A 19,367-nucleotide genomic window follows, 5' to 3' on the forward strand; every position below is an offset into this window, starting at 1 on the left:
GAGAATCTCGCTTGCTCACCTGGGAGCACACATCTACCATCTGCCTGCTAGCCTACCCGGAGGCTTCGCCGTCACGTGCTGTGACCACCTACCATTCCAGAGACTCTCGCTTGCTCACCTGGGAGCACACATCTACCATCTGCCTGCTAGCCTACCCGGAGGCTCTGCCATCACAGGTCGTACCTACCCTTTACCCAGAGACTGCCCCGGTCACTTGCCGTAACTCCCAGCCCGTTCATCCAGAGACTGCCCCGATCACTTGCCGTGACCCCCTGCCCGTTCTTCCAGAGACTGCCCCGATCACTTGCCGTGACCCCCTGCCCGTTCATTCAGAGACTGTCCCGGTCACCTGCTGTGACTGCCTGCCCGTCATCCCTGGTTGCCACCCGCTCCCTTACAAGGACCGCCCCCTTGTATAGTAGCTCAGAGGTTCCGCCTCCCTGACCCGTTACATGGTGGAGGTTACAGTGGAATAAAAAGACAATTTCAATGCCCGTGGAAGAGACGTGGAGGTCACAGAAGCTTAACAAGGCGGTTTTAATGTCTCTTGGAGGACTGGTGGAGGTCGCACTGGAATAAAAGACAATATCAATGCCCCTTGGAAGAGTGGTGGAGGTTACAGTGGAATAAAAAGACAATAATAATGCCCCTTGGAAGAGCTGTGGAGTTCAGAGTGGTATAACCAGACGGTTTTAACGCTCCTTGGAAGAGACGTGGAGGTCACAGTAACTTAACAAGACGGTTTTAATGCCCCTTGGAAGAGTGGTGGAGGTCGCAGTGGAATAAAAAAACAATGTCAATGCCCCTTGTAAGAGTGGTGGAGGTCACAGTGGAATAAAAAGACAATATTAATACCCCTTGGAAGAGTGGTGGAGGTCGTAGTAAAATAAAAAAAAATTTCAATGCCCCTTGGAAAAGTGGTGGAGGTTAGAGAGGAATTAAAAGACAATATCAATGCCCCTTGGAAGAGCTGTGGAGTTCACAGTGGTTTAACCAGAAAGTTTTAATGCACCGTTGGATAGACGTGGAGGTCACAGTAGCTTAACAAGACGGTTTCAATGCTTCTTGGAAGAGTGATGGAGGTCGCAGTGGATTAAAAAGAAAATATAAATGCCCCTTGGAAGAGTGGTGGAGGTTACAGTGGAATAAAAAGACAATATCAATGCCCTGTGTAAGAAACTTGGAGGTCACAGTAGCTTAACAAGAAGGTTTTAATGCCCCTTGGAAGAGTCGTGGACGTCGCAGAGGAATAAAAAGAAAATATCAATGAACTTGGAAGAGTGCAGAAGGTTACAATGGAATAAAAAGACATTGTCAAGCCCTTTGGAAGAGCTGTGGAGCTCAGAGTAGATTAACCAGACAGTTTTAATGCCCCTTGGAAGAGAGTTCGAGGTCAAAGTAGCTTAACAAGACAGTTTTAATGCCCCTTGGAAGAGTGATGAAGGTCTCAGTGGATTAAAAAGACAATATCAATGCCCCTTGGAAGAGTGGTGGAGGTTACAGAGGAATAAAAAGACCATATCAATGCCCCTTGCAAGAGCTGTGGAGTTCAGAGTGGTTTAAATTGATGGTTTTAATGCCCCGTGGAATAGACGTGGAGGTCAAAGTAGCTTAACAACTTGGTTTTAATGGCCCTTTGAGGTCGCAGTGGTTTAAAAAGACAATATCACTGCCCCTTAGAAGAGTGGTGGAGGTTACATTGGAATAAAAAGACAATATCAATGCCCCCTGGAATAGACATGGAGGTAACAGCAGCTTAACAAGACAGTTTTAATGCCCCTTGGAAGAGTGGTGGAGGTTAGAGTGGAATAAAAAGACAATAATGATGCCCTTTGGAAGAGCTGTGTAGTTCAAAGTGGTTTAACCAGACGGTTTTAATGCCCATTGGAAGTGACGTGGAGGTCACAGTAGCTTAAAAAGACGTTTTAAATGCCCCTTGGAAAAGAGGTGGAGGTCGCAGTGGATTAAAAAGACTATATCAATGCCCCTTGGAAGAGTGGTGGAGGTGACAGTGGAATTAAAAGACAATATCAATGCCCCTTCGAAGAATGATGGACGTCGCAGTGGAATAAAAAGACAATGTCAATGCCCCTTGGAAGAGTGGTGGAGGTTAGAGTGGAATAAAAAGACAATACCAATGCCCCTTCGAAGAGCTGTGGAGTTCAAAGTGGTTTAACCAGATGGTTTTATTGCCCCTTTGAAGAGACATGAAGGTCACAGTAGATTAACAAGAAAGTTTTAATGCCCCATGGAAATTGGTGGAGGTCACAGTGGATTAAAAAGACAATATGTATGCCCCGTGGAAGAGACGTGGGGATCACAGTAGCTTAACAAGACAGTTTTAATGCCCCTTGGAAGAGTGGTGGAGGTCGCAGTGGAATAAAAAGACAATATTAATGCCCCTTGAAAGAGTGTTGGAGGTTACCGTGAAATAAAAAGACAATATCAATGCCTCTTGAAAGAGCTATGGAGTACAGAGTGGTTTAACCAGAAGGTTTGAATGCCCCTTGGAAGAGTGGTGGAGGTGACAGTGGAATTAAAAGACAATATCAATGCCCCTTCGAAGAATGATGGACGTCGCATTGGAATAAAAAGACAATGTCAATGCCCCTTGGAAGAGTGGTGGAGGTTAGAGTGGAATAAAAAGACAATACCAATGCCCCTTCGAAGAGCTGTGGAGTTCAAAGTGGTTTAACCAGATGGTTTTATTGCCCCTTTGAAGAGACATGAAGGTCACAGTAGATTAACAAGAAAGTTTTAATGCCCCATGGAAATTGGTGGAGGTCACAGTGGATTAAAAAGACAATATGTATGCCCCGTGGAAGACACGTGGGGATCACAGTAGCTTAACAAGACAGTTTTAATGCCCCTTGGAAGAGTGGTGGAGGTCGCAGTGGAATAAAAAGACAATATTAATGCCCCTTGAAAGAGTGTTGGAGGTTACCGTGAAATAAAAAGACAATATCAATGCCTCTTGAAAGAGCTATGGAGTACAGAGTGGTTTAACCAGAAGGTTTGAATGCCCCTTGGAAGAGTGGTGGAGGTCGCAGTGCATTAAAAAGACAATATCACTACCCCTTGGAAGAATGGTGGAGGTTACAGTGGAATAAAAAGACAATATTAATGCCCCTTGGAAGAGCTGTGGAGTACAGAGTGGTTTAATCAGACGGTTTTAATGCCCCTTGGAAGAGATGTGGAGGTCACAGTAGCTTAACAAGACCGTTTTAATGCCTCTTGGAAGAGTGGTGGAGGTCGCAGTGGATTAAAAAGACAATATCAATGCACCTTAGAAGAGAGGTGGAAGTCGCAGTGGAATAAAAAGACAATATCAATACCCCTTGGAAGAGTGGTGGAGGATAGAGTGGAATAAAAAGACAATATCAATGCCTCTTGAAAGAGTGGTGGAAGTTACAGTGAAATAAAAAGACAATATCAATGCCCCTTGGAAGAGTGGTGGAGGTTACAGTGGAATAAAAAGACAATATCAATACCCCTTGGAAGAGTGGTGGAGGATACAGTGGAATAAAAAGACAATATCACTGCCCCGTGGAATAGACAGGGACGTTACAGTAGCTAAACAAGATGTTTTTAATGCACCTTGGGAGAGTGATGGAAGTCGTAGTGGAATAAAAAGACAATATCAATGCCCCTTGAAAGAGTGCTGTAGGTTACAGTGGAGTAAAAAGACAATATTAATGCCTCTTGCAAGAGCTGTGGAGTTCAGAGTGGTTTAAATTGACGGTTTTAATGCATCTTGGAAGAGACGTGGAGGTCACAGTAGCTTAACAATACGGTTTTAATGCCCCTTGGAAGAGTGGTGGAGGTCGCAGTGGATTAAAAAGACAATATCAATGCCACTTGGAAGAGTGGTGAAGGTCCTAGTGGAATAAAAAGACAATATCAATGCCCCTTGTAAGAGTGGTGGAGGTTACAGTGGAATAAAAAGACAATATCACTGCCCCGTGAAAGAGACATGGAGGTCACAGAAGCTTAACAAGACGGTTTTAATGCCCCTTGGAAGAGAGGTGGAGGTGGCAGTGGAATTAAAAGACCATATCAATGGCCCTTGGAAGAGTGCTGGAGGTTACATTGGAATAAAAAAAAAATATCAATGCCCCTTGCAAGAGCTGTGGAGTTCAGAGAGGTTTAAATTGACGGTTTTAATGCCCCTTGGAAGGGACGTGGAGGTGACAGTAGCTTAACATGACGGTTTTAATGCCCCTAGGAAGAGTAGTGGAGGTCGGAGTGGATTAAAAAGACAATATGAATGCCCCTTGGAAGAGTGGTGGAGGTCGCAGAGGAATAAAAAGACAATATCAATGCCCCTTGGAAGAGTGGTGGAGGTTACAGTTGAATAAAAAGACAATATCAATGCCCCTTGGAAGAGTGATGGAGGTTACAGTGGAATAAAAAGACAATATCAATGCTCCTTGGAACAGTGGTGGAGGTTACAGTTAAATAAAAAGACAATATCAATGCCCCGTGGAAGAGATGTGGAGGTCACAATAGCTTAACAAGACGGTTTTAATGCCCCTTGGAAGAGAGGTGGAGGTCGCAGTGGAATAAAAAGACAATATCAATTAGCCTTGGAAGAGTGGTGGAGGTCGCAGTGGAATAAAAAGACATTATCAATGACCTCTTGGAAGAGTGGTGGAGGTCTCAGTGGAATAAAAAGACAATATCAATGCCCCTTGGACGAGTGGTGGAGGTTACAGTGGAATAAAAAGACAATTTCAATGCCCGTGGAAGAGACGTGGAGGTGACAGTAACTTAACAAGACGGTTTTAATGCCCCTTGGAAGAGTGGTGGAGGTCGAAGTGGAATAAAAAGACAATGTCAATGCCCCTTGGAAGAGTGGTGGAGGTCATAGTGGAATAAAAAGACAATATTAATGCCCCTTGGAAGAGTGGTGGAGGTCGCAGAAAAATAAAAAAAAAATATCAATGCCCCTTGGAAGAGTGGTGGAGGTTAGAGTAGAATAAAAAGACAATATCAATGCCCCTTGGAACAGCTGTGGAGTTCACAGTGGTTTAACCAGAAAGTTTTAATGCACCGTGGAATAGACGTGGAGGTCACAGTAGCTTAACAAGATGGTTTCAATGCTTCTTGGAAGAGTGATGGAGGTCGCAGTGGATTAAAAAGACAATATCAATTCCCCTTGGAAGAGTGGTTTAGGTTACAGTGGAATAAAAAGACAATATCAATGCACTGTGTAAGAAACTAGGAGATCACAGTAGCTTAACAAGACGGTTTTAATGCCCCTTGGAAGAGTCGTGGACGTCGCAGAGGAATAAAAAGACAATATCAATGCACTTGGAAGAGTGCAGAAGGTTACAATGGAATAAAAAGACATTGTCAATGCCCCTTGGAAGAGCTGTGGAGTTCAGAGCGGTTTAACCAGACGGTTTTAATGCCCCTTGGAAGAGACTTGGAGGTCACAGTAGCTTAACAAGACGGTTTTAATGCCCCTTGGTAGAGTGGTGAAGGTCTCAGTGGAATAAAAAGACAATATCAATTCCCCTGGGAAGAGTGGTGGAGGTTACAGTGGAATAAAAAGACAATATCAATGCCCCGTGAAAGAGACGTGGAGGTCACAGTAGCTTAACAAGACGGTTTTAATGCCCCTAGTAAGAAAGGTGGAAGTTGCAGTGGAATAAAAAGACAATATCAATGCCCCTTGCAAGAGCTGTGGAGTTCAGAGTGGTTTAAATTGATGGTTTCAATACCCCGTGGTATTGACGTGGAGGTCAAAGTAGCTTAACAACATGGTTTTAATGGCCCTTGTAAGAGTGGTGGAGGTCACAGTTGATTAAAAACACAATATAAATGCCCCTTAGAAGAGTGGTGGAGGTCGCAGTGGAATAAAAAGACAATATCAATGCCACTTGAAAGAGTAGTGGAGGTCGCAGTGGAATAAAAAAACAATATCAATTCCCCTTGGAAGAGTGGTGGAGGTAACAGTGGATTAAAAAGACAATATCAATGCCCCTTGGAAGAGTGGTGGAGGTTACAGAGGAATAAAAAGACCATATCAATGCCCCTTGCAAGAGCTGTGGAGTTCAGAGTGGTTTAAATTGATGGTTTTAATGCCCCGGGGAATAGATGTGGAGGTCAAGTTAGCTTAACAACTTGGTTTTAATGGCCCTTGGAGGTCGCAGTGGTTTAAAAAGACAATATCACTGCCCCTTAGAAGAGTGGTGGAGGTTACATTGGAATTAAAAGACAATATCAATGCCCCCTGGAATAGACATGGAGGTAACAGCAGCTTAACAAGACAGTTTTAATGCCCCTTGGAAGAGTGGTGGAGGTTAGAGTGGAATAAAAAGACAATAATGATGCCCTTTGGAAGAGCTGTGTAGTTCAAAGTGGTTTAACCAGACGGTTTTAATGCCCATTGGAAGTGACGTGGAGGTCACAGCAGCTTAAAAAGACGTTTTAAATGCCCCTTGGAAAAGTGGTGGAGGTCGCAGTGGATTAAAAAGACAATATCAATGCCCCTTGGAAGAGTGGTGGAGGTGACAGTGGAATTAAAAGACAATATCAATGCCCCTTGGAAGAATGATGGACGTCGCAGTGGAATAAAAAGAAAATGTCAATGCCCCTTGTAAGAGTGGTGGAGGTTAGAGTGGAATAAAAAGACAATATCAATGCGCCTTGGAAGAGCTGTGGAGTTCAGAGTGGTTTAACCAGATGGTTTTATTGCCCCTTTGAAGAGACATGGAGGTCACAGTAGATTAACAAGAAAGTTTTAATGCCCCATGGAAATTGGTGGAGGTCACAGTGGATTAAAAAGACAATATCTATGCCCCGTGGAAGACACGTGGGGATCACAGTAGCTTAACAAGACAGTTTTAATGCCCCTTGGAAGAGTGGTGGAGGTCGCAGTGGAATAAAAAGACAATATTAATGCCCCTTGAAAGAGTGTTGGAGGTTACCGTGAAATAAAAAGACAATATCAATGCGTCTTGAAAGAGCTATGGAGTACAGAGTGGTTTAACCAGAAGGTTTTAATGCCCCTTGGAAGAGTGGTGGAGGTCGCAGTGCATTAAAAAGACAATATCACTACCCCTTGGAAGAATGGTGGAGGTTACAGTGGAATAAAAAGACAATATTAATGCCCCTTGGAAGAGCTGTGGAGTACAGAGTGGTTTAACCAGACGGTTTTAATGCCCCTTGGAAGAGATGTGGAGGTCACAGTAGCTTAACAAGACCGTTTTAATGTCTCTTGGAAGAGTGGTGGAGGTCGCAGTGGATTAAAAAGACAATATCAATGCCCCTTAGAAGAGAGGTGGAAGTCGCAGTGGAATAAAAAGACAATATCAATACCCCTTGGAAGAGTGGTGGAGGATAGAGTGGAATAAAAAAACAATATCAATGCCTCTTGAAAGAGTGGTGGAAGTTACAGTGAAATAAAAAGACAATATCAATACCCCTTGGAAGAGTGGTGGAGGATACAGTGGAATAAAAAGACAATATCACTGCCCCGTGGAATAGACAGGGAGGTTACAGTAGCTAAACAAGATGTTTTTAATGCACCTTGGGAGAGTGATGGAAGTCGTAGTGGAATAAAAAGACAATATCAATGCCCCTTGAAAGAGTGCTGTAGGTTACAGTGGAGTAAAAAGACAATATTAATGCCTGTTGCAAGAGCTGTGGAGTTCAGAGTGGATTAAATTGACGGTTTTAATGCATCTTGGAAGAGACGTGGAGGTCATAGTAACTTAACAATACGGTTTTAATGCCCCTTGGAAGAGTGGTGGAGGTCGCAGTGTATTAAAAAGACAATATCAATGCCACTTGGAAAAGTGGTGAAGGTCCTAGTGGAATAAAAAGACAATATCAATGCCCCTTGTAAGAGTGGTGGAGGTTACAGTGGAATAAAAAGACAATATCACTGCCCCGTGAAAGAGACATGGAGGTCACAGAAGCTTAACAAGACAGTTTTTATGCCCCTTGGAAGAGAGGTGGAGGTGGCAGTGGAATAAAAAGACCATATCAATGGCCCTTGGAAGAGTGCTGGAGGTTACATTGGAATAAAAAAAAAATATCAATGCCCCTTGCAAGAGCTGTGGAGTTCAGAGAGGTTTAAATTGACGGTTTTAATGCCCCTTGGAAGGGACGTGGAGGTGACAGTAGCTTAACATGACGGTTTTAATGCCCCTAGGAAGAGTGGTGGAGGTCGGAGTGGATTAAAAAGAAAATATGAATGCCCCTTGGAAATGTGGTGGAGGTCGCAGTGGAATAAAAAGACAATATCAATGCCCCTTGGAAGAGTGGTGGAGGTTACAGTTGAATAAAAAGGCAATATCAATGCCCCTTAGAAGAGTGATGGAGGTTACAGTGGAATAAAAAGACAATATCAATGCTCCTTGGAACAGTGGTGGAGGTTACAGTTAAATAAAAAGACAATATCAATGCCCCGTGAAAGAGATGTGGAGGTCACAATAGCTTAACAAGACCGTTTTAATGCCCCTTGGAAGACTGGTGGAGGTCGCAGTGGATTAAAAAGACAATATCAATTAGCCTTGGAAGAGTGGTGGAGGTCGCAGTGGAATAAAAAGACATTATCAATGCCCCTTGTAATAGTGGTGGAGGTCACAGTGGAATAAACAGACAATATCAATGCCCCTTGAACGAGTGGTGGAGGTTACAGTGGAATAAAAAGACAATTTCAAAGCCCGTGGAAGAGACGTGGAGGTCACAGAAGCTTAACAAGACAGTTTTAATGTCTCTTGGAGGACTGGTGGAGGTCGCAGTGGAATAAAAGACAATATCAATTCCCCTTGGAAGAGTGGTGGAGGATACAGTGGAATAAAAAGACAATATCAATGCCCCGTGGAATTGACATGGACGTTACAGTAGCTAAAGAAGATGTTTTTAAGGCACCTTGGGAGAGTGATGGAAGTCGTAGTGGAATAAAAAGACAATATCAATGCCCCTTGAAAGAGTGCTGTAGGTTACAGTGGAGTAAAAAGACAATATTAATGCCTCTTGCAAGAGCTGTGGAGTTCAGAGTGATTTAAATTGACGGTTTTAATGCATCTTGGAAGAGACGTGGAGGTCACAGTAGCTTAACAATATGGTTTTAATGCCCCTTGGAAGAGTGGTGGAGGTCGCAGTGGATTAAAAAGACAATATCAATGCCACTTGGAAGAGTGGTGAAGGTCCTAGTGGAATAAAAAGACAATATCACTGCCCCGTGAAAGAGACGTGGAGGTCACAGAAGCTTAACAAGACGGTTTTAATGCCCCTTGGAAAGGACGTGGAGGTGACAGTAGCTTAACATGACGGTTTTAATGCCCCTTGGAAGAGTGGTGGAGGTCGAAGTGGATTAAAAAGACAATATGAATGCCCCTTGGAAGAGTGGTGGAGGTCGCAGAGGAATAAAAAGACAATATCAATGCCCCTTGGAAGAGTGGTGGAGGTTACAGTTGAATAAAATGACAATATCAATGCCCCTTGGAAGAGTGATGGAGGTTACAGTGGAATAAAAAGACAATATCAATGCTCCTTGGAACAGTGGTGGAGGTTACAGTTAAATAAAAAGACAATATCAATGCCCCGTGGAAGAGATGTGGAGGTCACAATAGCTTAACAAGACGGTTTTAATGCCCCTTGGAAGAGTGGTGGAGGTCGCAGTGGAATAAAAAGTCAATATCAATTAGCCTTGGAAGAGTGGTGGAGGTCGCAGTGGAATAAAAAGACATTATCAATGACCTCTTGGAAGAGTGGTGGAGGTCTCAGTGTAATAAAAAGACAATATCAATGCCCCTTGGACGAGTGGTGGAGGTTACAGTGGAATAAAAAGACAATTTTAATGCCCGTGGAAGAGACGTGGAGGTCACAGTAACTTAACAAGACGGTTTTAATGCCCCTTGGAAGAGTGGTGGAGGTCGCAGTGGAATAAAAAGACAATGTCAATGCCCCTTGGAAGAGTGGTGGAGGTCATAGTGGAATAAAAAGACAATATTAATGCCCCTTGGAAGAGTGGTGGAGGTCGCAGAAAAATAAAAAATAAATATCAATGCCCCTTGGAAGAGTGGTGGAGGTTAGAGTAGAATAAAAAGACAATATCAATGCCCCTTGGAACAGCTGTGGAGTTCACAGTGGTTTAACCAGAAAGTTTTAATGCACCGTGGAATAGACGTGGAGGTCACAGTAGCTTAACAAGATGGTTTCAATGCTTCTTGGAAGAGTGATGGAGGTCGCAGTGGATTAAAAAGACAATATCAATGCCCCTTGGAAGAGTGGTTTAGGTTACAGTGGAATAAAAAGACAATATCAATGCCCTGTGTAAGAAACTAGGAGGTCACAGTACCTTAACAAGATGGTTTTAATGCCCCTTGGAAGAGTCGTGGACGTCGCAGATGAATAAAAAGACAATATCAATGCACTTGGAAGAGGGCAGAAGGTTACAATGGAATAAAAAGACATTGTTAATGCCCCTTGGAAGAGCTGTGGAGTTCAGAGCGGTTTAACCAGACGGTTTTAATGCCCCTTGGAAGAGACTTGGAGGTCACAGTAGCTTAACAAGACGGTTTTAATGCCCCTTGGAAGAGTGGTGAAAGTCTCAGTGGAATAAAAAGACAATATCAATGCCCCTGGGAAGAGTGGTGGAGGTTACAGTGGAATAAAAAGACAATATCAATGCCCCGTGAAAGAGACGTGGAGGTCACAGTAGCTTAACAAGACGATTTTAATGCCCCTAGGAAGAAAGGTGGAAGTTGCAGTGGAATAAAAAGACAATATCAATGCCCCTTGCAAGAGCTGTGGAGTTCAGAGTGGTTTAAATTGATGGTTTCAATACCCCTTGGTATTGACGTGGAGGTCAAAGTAGCTTAACAACATGGTTTTAATGGCCCTTGTAAGAGTGGTGGAGGTCGCAGTTGATTAAAAACACAATATAAATGCCCCTTAGAAGAGTGGTGGAGGTCGCAGTGGAATAAAAAGACAATATCAATGCCACTTGGAAGAGTAGTGGAGGTCGCAGTGGAATAAAAAAACAATATCAATTCCCCTTGGAAGAGTGGTGGAGGTAACAGTGGATTAAAAAGACAATATCAATGCAACTTGGAAGAGCAGTGGAGTTCAGAGCAGTTAAACCAGACGGTTTTATTGCCCATTGGAAGTGACGTGGAGGTCACAGTAGCTTAAAAAGACGTTTTTAATGCCCCTTGGAAAAGTGGTGGAGGTCGCAGTGGATTAAAAAGACAATATCAATGCCACTTGGAAGAGTGGTGGAGATTACAGTGGAATAAAAAGACAATATCAATGCCCCGTGAAAGAGACGTGGATGTCACAGTAGCATAACAAGATGGTTTTAATATCCCTTGGAAGAGAGGTGAAAGTCGCAGTGGAATAAAAAGACAATATCAATGCCCCTTGGAAGAGTGCTGGAGGTTACAGTGGAATAAAAAACAATATCAATGCCACTTGCAAGAGCTGTGGAGTTGAGAGTGCTTTAAATTGACGGTTTTAATGCCCCCTGGAAGAGACGTGGAGGTCACAGTAGATTAACAAGACTGTTTTAATGCCCCTTAGAAGAATGGTGGAGAATACATTGGAATAAAAAGACAATATCAATGCCCCATGGAATAGACATGGACGTTACAGTAGCTAAACAAGATGTTTTTAATGCACCTTGGGAGAGTGATGGAAGTCGTAGTGGAATAAAAAGACAATATCAATGCCCCTTGAAAGAGTGCTGTAGGTTATAGTGGAGTAAAAAGACAATATTAATGTCTCTTGCAAGAGCTGTGGAGTTCAGAGTGGTTTAAATTGACTGTTTTAATGCATCTTGGAAGAGACATGGAGGTCACAGTAGCTTAACAATACGGTTTTAATGCCCCTTGGAAGCGTGGTGGAGGTCGCAGTGGATTAAAAAGACAATATCAATGCCACTTGGAAGAGTGGTGAAGGTCCAAGTGGAATAAAAAGACAATACCAATGCCCCTTGGAAGAGTGGTGGAGGTTACAGTGGAATAAAAAGACAATATCAATGCCCCGTGAAAGAGACGTGGAGGTCACAGTTGCTTAACATGACGGTTTTAATGCCTCTTGGAAAAGAGGTGGAAGTGGCAGTGGAATAAAAAGACAATATCAATGGCCCTTGGAAGAGTGCTGGAGGTTACATTGGAATAAAAAAAAAATATCAATGCCCCTTGCAAGAGCTGTGGAGTTCAGAGAGGTTTAAATTGACATTTTTAATGCCGCTTGGAAGGGACATGGAGGTGACAGTAGCTTAACAAGATGGTTTTAATGCCCCTTGGAAGAGATGTGGAGATCGTAGTGGATTAAAAAGACAATAGGAATGCCCCTTGGAAGAGTGGTGGAGGTCGCAGTGGAATAAAAAGACAATATCAATGCCCCTTGGAAGAGTGGTGGAGGTTACAGTTGAATAAAAAGACAATATCAATGCCCCATGGAACTGTGGTGGAGGTTACAGTTAAATAAAAATACAATATCAATGCCCCGTGGAAGAGATGTGGAGGTCACAATAGCTTAACAAGACGGTTTTAATGCCCCTTGGAAGATTGGTGGAGGTCGCAGTGGATTAAAAAGACAATATCAATTAGCCTTGGAAGAGTGGTGGAGGTCGCAGTGGAATAAAAAGACATTATCAGTGCACCTTGGAAGAGTGGTGGAGGTCGCAGTGGAATAAAAAGACAATATCAATGCCCCTTGGATGAGTGGTGGAGGTTACAGTGGAATAAAAAGACAATTTCAATGCCCGTGGAAGAGACGTGGAGGTCACAGAAGCTTAACAAGACGGTTTTAATGTCTCTTGGAGGACTGGTGGAGGTCACACTGGAATAAAAGACAATATCAATGCCCCTTGGAAGAGTGGTGGAGGTTACAGTGGAATAAAAAGACAATAATAATGCCCCTTGGAAGAGCTGTGGAGTTCAGAGTGGTATAACCAGACGGTTTTAACGCTCCTTGGAAGAGACGTGGAGGTCACAGTAACTTAACAAGACGGTTTTAATGCCCCTTGGAAGAGTGGTGGAGGTCGCAGTGGAATAAAAAGACAATATTAATACCCCTTGGAAGAGTGGTGGAGGTCGCAGTAAAATAAAAAAAAATTTCAATGCCCCTTGGAAAAGTGGTGGAGGTTAGAGAGGAATTAAAAGACAATATCATTGCCCCTTGGAAGAGCTGTGGAGTTCACAGTGGTTTAACCAGAAAGTTTTAATGCACCGTGGGATAGACGTGGAGGTCACAGTAGCTTAACAAGACGGTTTCAATGCTTCTTGGAAGAGTGACGGAGGTCGCAGTGGATTAAAAAGAAAATATAAATGCCCCTTGGAAGAGTGGTGGAGGTTACAGTGGAATAAAAAGACAATATCAATGCCCTGTGTAAGAAACTTGGAGGTCACAGTAGCTTTACAAGACTGTTTTAATGCCCCTTGGAAGAGTCGTGGAAGTCGCAGAGGAATAAAAAGAAAATATCAATGCACTTGGAAGAGTGCAGAAGGTTACAATGGAATAAAAAGACATTGTCAATGCCCTTTGGAAGAGCTGTGGAGCTCAGAGTGGATTAACCAGACGGTTTTAATGCCCCTTGGAAGCGAGTTGGAGGTCACAGTAGCTTAACAAGACAGTTTTATTGCCCCTTGGAAGAGTGATGAAGGTCTCAGTGGATTAAAAAGACAATATCAATGCCCCTTGGAAGAGTGGTGGAGGTTACAGAGGAATAAAAAGACCATATCAATGCCCCTTGCAAGAGCTGTGGAGTTCAGAGTGGTTTAAATTGATGGTTTTAATGCCCCGTGGAATAGACGTGGAGGTCAAAGTAGCTTAACAACTTGGTTTTAATGGCCCTTGGAAGAGTGGTGGAGGTCGAAATTGATTAAAAACACAATAGAAAATGCCCCTTAGAAGAGTGGTGGAGGTTGCAGTGGAATAAAAAGACAATATCAATGCCACTTGGAAGAGCAGTGGAGGTCGCAGTGGAATAAAAAAACAATATCAATGCACCTTGGAAGAGTGGTGGAGGTAACAGTGGATTAAAACGACAATATCAATGCCACTTGGTAGAGCAGTGGAGTTCAGAGTAGTTAAACCAGACGGTTTTAATGCCCATTGGAAGTGACGTGGAGGTCACAGTAGCTTAAAAAGACGTTTTTAATGCCCCTTGGAAAAGTGGTGGAGGTCGCAGTGGATTAAAAAGACAATATCAATGCCAATTGGAAGAGTGGTGGAGTTTACAGCGAAATAAAAAGAAAATATCAATGCCCCTTAGAAGAGTGGTGGAGGTTACAGTGGAAAAAAAGACAATATCCATGTTCCTTGGAAGAGGGGTGAAGGTCGCAGTGGAATAATAAACAATATCAATGCCCCTTGCAAGAGCTGTGGAGTTGAGAGTGGTTTAACCAGACAGTTTTAATGCCCATTGGAAGTGATGTGGAGGTCACAGTAGCTTCAAAAGACATTTTTAATGCCCCTTGGAAAAGTGGTGGAGGTCGCAGTTGATTAAAAAGACAATGTCAATCCCCCTTGGAAAAATGGTGGAGGTGGCAGTGGAATAAAAAGACAATATCAATGCCCCTTGAAAGAGTGGTGGAGGTTACAGTGGAATAAAAAACAATATCAATGCCCCTTGGAAGAGTGGTGGAGGTTACAGTTGAATAAAAAGACAATATCAATGCCCTGTGGAAGAGACATGGAGGTCACAGTAGCTGAACAAGACGGTTTTAATGCCCCCTGGAAGAGTGGTGGAGGTCGCAGTGGAATAAAAAGACAATATCAATGCCCCTTGGAAGAGTGGTGGAAGATACAGTGGAATAAAAAGACAATATCAATGCCACTTGGAAGATCTGTGGAGTTCAGATTGGTTTAACCATACAGTTTTAATGCCCCTTGGAAGAGACGTGGAGGTCACAGTAGCTTAAAAAGACGGTTTCAATGCTTCTTGGAAGAGTGATGGAGGTCGCAGTGGATTAAAAAGACAATATCAATGCCCCTTGGAAGAGTGGTGGAGGTTACAGTCGAATAAAAAGACAATATCAATGCCCTGTGTAAGAAACTTGGAGGTCACAGTAGCTTAACAAGACGGTTTTAATGCCCCTTGGAAGAGAGGTGGTGGTCGCAGTGGATTAAAAAGACAATATCAATGCTACTTGGAAGAGTGGTGAAGGTCCCAGTGGAACAAAAAGACAATATCAATGCCCCTTGGAAGAGTGGTGGAGGTTACAGTGGAATAAAAAGACAATATCAATGGCCCGTGAAAGAGACGTGGAGGTCACAGTAGCTTAACAAGACAGTCTTAATGCCCCTTGGAAGAGAGGTGGAAGTTGCAGTGGAATAAAAAGACAATATCAATGCCCCTTGCAAGAGCTGTGGAGTTCAGAGTGGTTTAAATTGATGGTTTCAATGCCCCGTGGAATTGACGTGGAGGTCAAAGTAGCTTAACAACATGGTTTTAATGGCCCTTGGAAGAGTGGTGGAGGTCGCAGTTGATTAAAAACACAATATAAATGCCCCTTAGAAGAGTGGTGGAGGTCGCAATGGAATAAAAAGACAATATCTATGCCACTTGGAAGAGTAGTGGAGGTCGCAGTGGAATGAAAAAACAATATCAATGCCCCTTGGAAGAGTGGTGGAGGTAACAGTGGATTAAAAATACAATATCAATGCAACTTGGAAGAGCAGTGGAGTTCAGAGTATTTAAACCAGACGGTTTTAATGCCCATTGGAAGTGACGTGGAGGTCACAGTAGCTTAAAAAGACGTTTTTAATGCCCCTTGGAAAAGTGGTGGAGGTCGCAGTGGATTAAAAAGACAATATCAATGCCCCTTGGAAGAGTGGTGGAGTTTACAGTGGAATAAAAAGACAATATCAATGCCCCGTGAAAGAGACGTGGATGTCACAGTAGCTTAACAAGACGGTTTTAATGTCCCTTGGAAGAGAGGTGAAAGTCGCAGTGGAATAAAAAGACAATATCAATGCACCTTGGAAGAGTGCTGGAGGTTACAGTGGATTAAAAAACAATATCAATGCCACTTGCAAGAGCTGTCGAGTTGAGAGTGGTTTAAATTGACGGTTTTAATGCCCCTTGGAAGAGATGTGGAGGTCACAGTAGATTAACAAGACTGTTTTAATGCCCGTTGGAAGAGTGGTGGAGGATACATTGGAATAAAAAGACAATATCGATGCCCCATAAAATAGACATGGACGTTACAGTAGCTAAACAAGATGTTTTTAATGCACCTTGGGAGAGTGGTGGAAGTCGTAGTGGAATAAAAAGACAATATCAATGCCCCTTGAAAGAGTGCTGTAGGTTACAGTGGAGTAAAAAAACAATATTAATGCCTCTTGCAAGAGCTGTGGAGTTCAGAGTGGTTTCAATTGACGGTTTTAATGCATCTTGGAAGAGACATGGAAGTCACAGTAGCTTAACAATACGGTTTTAATGCCCCTTGGAAGAGTGGTGGAGGTCACAGTGGATTAAAAAGACAATATCAATGCCACTTGGAAGAGTGGTGAAGGTCCAAATGGAATAAAAAGACAATATCAATGCCCCTTGGAAGAGTGGTGGAGGTTACAGTGAAATAAAAAGACAATATTAATGCCCCGTGAAAAAGATGTGTAGGTCACAGTTGCTTAACAAGACGGTTATAATGCCCCTTGGAAGAGAGGTGGAAGTGGCAGTGGAATAAAAAGACAATATCAATGGCCCTTGGAAGAGTGCTGGAGGTTACATTGGAATAAAAAAAAAATATCAATGCCCCTTGCAAGAGCTGTGGAGTTCATAGAGGTTTAATTTGACGGTTTTAATGCCCCTTTGACGGGACGCGGAGGTGACAGTAGCTTAACAATACAGTTTTAATGCCCCTTGGAAGAGTGGTGGAGTTCGCAGTGGATTAAAAAGACAATATCAATGCCTCTTGGAAGAGTGGTGAAGGTCTCAGTGGAACAAAAAGACAATATCAATGCCCCTTGGAAGAGTGGTGGAGGTTACAGCGGAATAAAAAGACAATATCAATGCCCCGTGAAAGAGACGTGGAGGTCACAGTAGCTTAACAAGACGGTCTTAATGCCCCTTGGAAGAGAGGTGGTAGTTGCAGTGGAATAAAAAGACAATATCAATGCCCCTTGCAAGAGCTGTGGAGTTCAGAGTCGTTTAAATTGACGGTTTTAATGCCCCTTGGAAGGGACGTGGAGGGGACAGTAGCTTAACAAGACGGTTTTAATGCCCCTTTGAAGAGTGGTGGAGGTCGTAGTGGATTAAAAAGACAATATCAATGCCCCTTGGAAGAGTGATGGAGGTCTCAGTGGAATAAAAAGACAATATCAATGCCGCTTGGAAGAGTGGTGGATGTTACAGTCGAATAAAAAGACAATATCAATGCCTCTTGTAAGAGCTGTGAAGTACAGAGTGTTTAACCAGACTGTTTTAATGCCCCTTGGAAGAGACGAGGAGGTCTCAGTAGCTTAACAAGACTGTTTTAATGACCCTTGGAAGAGAGGTGGAGATCGTTGTGGATTTAAAAGACAATATCAATGCCCCTTAGAAGAGTGGTTGAGGTCGCAGTGGAATAAAAAGACAATATCAATGCCCCTTGGAAGATTGGTGGAGGTTACAGCGGAATGAAAAGACAATATCAATGCCCCTTGGAAGAGTGGTGGAGGTTACAGTGGAATAAAAAGACAATATCAATGCCCTGTGTAAGAAACTTGAATGTCACAGTAGCTTAACAAGACTGTTTTAATGCCCCTTGGTTGAGACGTGGACGTCGCAGAGCAATAAAAAGACAATATCAATGTACTTGGAAGAGTGCAGAAGGTTACAATGGAATAAAAAGACATTGTTAATACCCCTTGGAAGAGCTGTGGAGCTCAGAGCGGTTTAACCAGACGGTTTTAATGCCCTGTGGAAGTGACTTGGAGGTCACAGTAGCTTAACAAGACGGATTTAATGCCCCTTGTAAGAGTGGTGGAAGTTACAGTGAAATAAAAAGACAATATCAATGCGCCTTGGAAGAGCTGTGGAGTACACATTGGTTCACCATACTGTTTTAATGCCCCTTGGAAGAGACGTGGAGGTCACAGTAGCTTAACAAGACGGTTTTAATGCCCCTTGGAAGAGTGGTGGAGGTTGCAATGGAATAAAAATACATTATCAATGGCCCGTGGAAGGGACGTGGAGGTCACAGTAGCAAAACAAGACGGTTTTAATGCTTCTTGGAAGAGTGATGGAGGTCTCAGTGGATTAAAAAGACAAAATCAATGCCCCTTGGAAGAGTGGTGGAGGTTACAGTGGAATAAAAAGACAATATCAATGCCTCTTGCTAGAGCTGTGGAGTTCAAAATGGTTTAAATTGACGGTTTTAATGTCCCTTGGAAGAGACGTGGAGGTCACAGTAGCTTAACAAGACGGTTTTAATGCCCCTTGGAAGAGTGGTGGAGGTTACAGTCGCATAAAAACACAATATCAATGACCCTTGGAAGAGTGGTGAAGGTTGCAGTGGAATAAAAAGACAATATTAATGCCCCTTGGAAGAGTGGTGGAGGTCGCAATAAAATAAAAAGACAATATCAATGCCCCTTGGAAGAGTGGTGGAGGTTACAGTGGAATAAAAAGACAATATTAATGCCCTTTGGAAGAGCTGTGGAGTTCACAGTGGTTTAACCAGAAGGTTTTAAGGCACCGTGGAATAGACATGGAGGTCACAGTAGCTAAACAAGACGGTTTTAATGCTTCTTGGAAGAGAGATGGAGGTCGCAGTGGATTAAAAAGACAAAATCAATGCCCCTTGGAAGAGTGGTGGAGGTTACAGTGGAATAAAAAGACAATATCAATGCCTCTTGCAAGAGCTGTGGAGTTCAGAGTGGTTTAAATTGACGGTTTTACTGCCCCTTGGAAGAGACGTGGAGGTCACAGTAGCTTAACAAGACGGCTTTAATGCCCCTTGGAAGAGTGGTGGAGGTTACAGTCGAATAAAAAGACAATATCAATGCCTCTTGGAAGAGCTGTGGAGTTCAGAGTGGTTTAAATTGACAGTTTTAATGCCCATTGGAAGAGACGTGGAGGTCACAGTAGCTTATCAAAACTGTTTTAATGCCCCTTGGAAGAGTGGTGGAGGTCGCAGTGGATTAAAAAGACAATATCAATGCCCCTTAGAAGAGTGGTGGAGGTCGCAGTGGAATAAAAAGACAACATCAATTCCACTTGAAAGAGATGTGGAGGTCGCAGTGGAATAAAAAGACAATATCAATGCCTCGTGGAAGAGACTTGGAGGTCACAGTAGCTTAACAAGATGGTTTTAATGTCCCTTGGAAGAGAGGTGGAGGTCGCAGTGGAATAAAAAGACAATATCAATGCCCCTTGGAAGAGTGGTGGAGGTCGCAGTGGAATAAAAAGACAA

This window comes from Phyllobates terribilis, unplaced genomic scaffold (genome assembly GCF_046119375.1).
Source record: "Phyllobates terribilis strain yellow unplaced genomic scaffold, ASM4611937v1 Scaffold_15__1_contigs__length_34870131, whole genome shotgun sequence".
Taxonomy (NCBI): domain Eukaryota; kingdom Metazoa; phylum Chordata; class Amphibia; order Anura; family Dendrobatidae; genus Phyllobates; species Phyllobates terribilis.